The 3,704-nt window shown below is 45.5% G+C and overlaps 1 protein-coding gene across 2 annotated transcripts in view; it reads right to left on the bottom strand.

The window, feature by feature from the left end:
- SHPRH (SNF2 histone linker PHD RING helicase, E3 ubiquitin protein ligase) overlaps positions 1-2,539 on the bottom strand; it is a 91,030-nt gene extending 88,491 nt beyond the window's left edge. Inside the window, exon 1 of one of the 2 annotated variants that reach the window (XM_010851496.1) lies at positions 2,295-2,539. The gene's annotated coding sequence lies outside the window, so the exon portion shown is untranslated. The other variant, XM_010851497.1, reaches the window with a different exon arrangement.
- Between the last annotated feature and the right edge of the window lie 1,165 nt (positions 2,540-3,704).

Here is a 3,704-nt window from a genome sequence, read left to right on the forward strand (position 1 = left end):
ATTTTCCTCATACCAGATGAATCTTCTTCTTCCCCTCCTTAAATACCAGTGTTTGGGTGTAACATGATTATATATCACAGTTTCCTACATGAACCACACTTTCACTCTCATTCCTTTAAATACCTTTTGCTTGAAATGCCCTTTCATGCTTTTCGGCCTATCAATATCCTAATCTCCCACAAAATGTTCCACGACCAGGTATGCTGAGTTAAGGGCCTCTCCTTCTTGATTCCAACTGCTGCAGTGTTCTCAGCTGTTTGACTCTGAACTACTCGAAAGCTGGGCAGGAACAGTACCCTATTCAGCACTGTACTCCCAATGCCGGGTCAGGGCCAGAATGGAAATGATATACAAAGTAATGTGAAATAAAGATCTCTAACTCTGTGAATATTCTCTCTCTTCTCAAGGACTCAGAAGTACTTTTACTCAAATTTCTTTTTGGACGAATCTCACTCAAACACATTCAAACAGACTACAGGTAGTGTGAAACTACTCCTTACAATTTCTGGCCCAGAGTGAAACAGAGAAAACTGACTGATCCGTGTCTTTAACAGAAAACAAAGATAGACTGCTGGAAAAACGAACATAAAATGTTAAGTTACTAAGACAATACGACAAATGGATATCAATTAAACTTATTCAGATTTCCCCCCCTCCAAATTACTATCTCTTCATTAAAAGATAATTGCCAATACTGAATGATATAGAACAAACCCGTGGTAGGTCCTGATTTAGGCTATCCAGGAAAATAGAGAGTATATACACTTGAGATATCGCACTGCAAGGTAAGTCTTATGCAAGTGAAACTCAATCATTACCGATGACTGAGAAGTTCTCAATGACCTAGCATTACCACAACCTTTTTCTTAGTGATAACCCCAGCAGGTTGACAGTATTTTCCTCTGCAGAACTCTAAAATATAGTTAGTCACAGATACTTATAAAAGGCCTTTTCACCAGCAGATTCTATTCCCCCAAATCTTTCTAGCCTGAACTCTTAATAACAGATTTAATAATCCTGTAAGTACAGTTCTTTAGGCCGGACAAGAAGAGGATATATATAACTAGCATCCTTCAAACCATTTTATTCTCAACTGCCAGCTTATTGGCTAAGTGGATTCTGTAAACTCTAGGAAGTGCCATGTTTTGCAATACAGAACATTTATCCTACTACTGCTCACTTGTATCTTGCTTCCAGCATGATTTCTCATCATAAACCAACTAGCCTTTCTGGTGACGGTACCGGTATCATGGATCATTTCGATTCATGGGAGTTTCATCATTCTTGCTATCACCCAAAAGAATAATTGAAAATAGCTCTAATACAAGTATTTTTGTTTATTAAAGTCACAAGTTAATTCAAACAGAAGTAGTGAAACTCGCTCAGTCATGTACGACTCTTTGCGAGCATGGACTATATACACAGTCCATGGAATCCTCTAAGCCAGAATACTGGAGTGGGTAGCCGTTCCCTTCTCCAGAGGATCTTTCCAACCCAGGGATCGAACCAGGTCTTCCACATTGCAGGCGGAAAAAGGAAAACACCAAACATGTAGGGTTTTTACTTCATTGCTAAGGTCAAATCTCTTAGAAAAAAGGCACAAAATCACTGTTTACTAATCCTGTTTATCTGATACTGACCGTCAACCATCAGAAAACATATCTTGGTTCAGAAAAGTAGAAACTATCACGGAAGTCAAAAGGCACAAAATGCAAGGCTGGTTTTGAATGCGAATGTAATTAACCTGATTCCTGAGGTACCTGAGAACTTTAACTCAGAGGCCCCGGCCTCCCCTTTACTACACTTACAATCCCGCACACCAATAAGCTAGGCAGCTGCCCAGTTCCACTCTCCAGGGGCATATCTGAGGAGAATGGTGATACCCACTCAGTTTTCTTCCCAAAGACTCAAAAGCGGTTTGAGGAGTCTGAGCAAGGCTGTCAGCGCCGATCGCTCCCAGCAGGCCGGGCAAACAAGCTCCCTGGAGGCAGAGGAGCGAGACCAAGGGCCCTAGGACGCTCGAACGAGACTCCGTAGGCCCCAGTCCGCGGGGGGAAAGCAAGCCTCCCTTCCGCGGCTCCTCTTCGTCCCGGGCAAGCCGCGGCGGTCCCCAGGCCCGCACGTCTGGGATGGGGAAGGGTCGGGGAGACTCGCGCTGCGGCTCCCCCTCAGCCTCTTAGTTTCCCAGGCTTCAAAACAACGGAGTCGTCCCTCTCTCAGACCTCTGTATGCGTCCATAAACGCCTTCCGCCCCCGACCTCTGACCCCTGACCCTCTATCACCCAAGCGCCTACCTAGACTGTTTCTCCAAGCCCCTAGAGCCTCTCTGCACCAAGGCCCAGGGCCCTCTGATGCCCCTGCAGGTCCCGGGCACGCATTCGCTATCCACTGAACATCGGCCTGAGGTGGGCACGCGCGCTTTATGCTGGTTTGTGTTGGGGTTCCCGGGGGCCCAGAAACCACAGCGCCTAGATGCCGGGCGCGCGCTGGAGCGTGGGGTCAAGGTGAACGCGCACGTCGGGACGCCCCGCCCCTTTTCTCCAACCCTAGCTTCATGAGTCTCTTCTGCGCAAGTCCACACGGTTAGAGACTCTCGAAAGATACCGTTAGAGTCTCGCGATAGCTACCCTGAGCCAGTAGAGAATATGTGATAGGCTGAACGTCAAAGGAGGAGGTGGCACTCTAAGCGGATTTAGAAGTGGGCGGGGCTGCTGGCTGAAGGTTATGGGTCCTACTAGAAACAGATATTAAGAGCTGTGTCTTTAATAAAAAGACGAGAATTCTGCAGGTACACTTTGTAAATTGTTTCTAGAAAGCAGCCACTAATTAGTTACGGTTGAAGTTTGTCTCAGAAGTTATTTTAAAAGACTCTCCAGGGAGATGTGAGTAAATATTTTAAGATGAGGAAAAAACTACACGTATTGTGACGAAGCTGGACTTCCAATATCTTAAGTATTTTTTTTTTTTTTTTCCCTTTTCTTCACTGGGTGGCAGCCTTTTCACTTGGAGGTAGGCTTATGCCTAGGTAAACTCCGAAATCACTGAGCAGCTTCAGAACCAAGAGCATGGAAAATAACGGCTCAGAGAGTAAAGAATCTGCCTGCAATACGGGAGACCCCAGTTCGATCCCTGGGTCGGGAAGATCCCCAGGAGAAGGAAATGGTAACCCACTCCAGTATTCTTTCCTGGAGAATCCCACGGACGGAGGAGCCTGGTGGGCTACAGTCCATGGAATCTCAAAGAGTCGGACTTGGCTAAGCGACTAACACTTCCAGACATGGGGCACTCGATGACTGAGTACCTAATGAGGACTTTGAATTATGCTGCGGAAGGGCGTCTTGGCCTGTGTGATCACAGAAGCACAAAAATAAGTTCTTGCCTATAGGAGGATCCGTTAGCTTTGGAGACAGTCCAGAGTGGTCGATATTCTTAGTACCGAACTTCATGACAAACTTCTAAATCTAAGAGAAGCTATTTCTGTAAACAAAACCACTTAGAATACAGTGGAAATCAGTGACCTTATCCAGAGTTTCCGGAGGCAAGCTAAAAAAGTAGTCCTAGTGCTGGAAGAGTAGGCAAGCAGAATCCCCCTTCATTGGAGAACTAAGCCTTTTATTAAGTGCAGGATATAATGGAGTTTTTCTTTTGGAAGTGTAATTTGAAACTCCATACTTAAATGTATATGGCGCTACGACAGGTGGTCT

This window comes from Bison bison, unplaced genomic scaffold (assembly GCF_000754665.1).
Source record: "Bison bison bison isolate TAMUID 2011002044 unplaced genomic scaffold, Bison_UMD1.0 scf7180017864303, whole genome shotgun sequence".
NCBI classification, from domain to species: domain Eukaryota; kingdom Metazoa; phylum Chordata; class Mammalia; order Artiodactyla; family Bovidae; genus Bison; species Bison bison.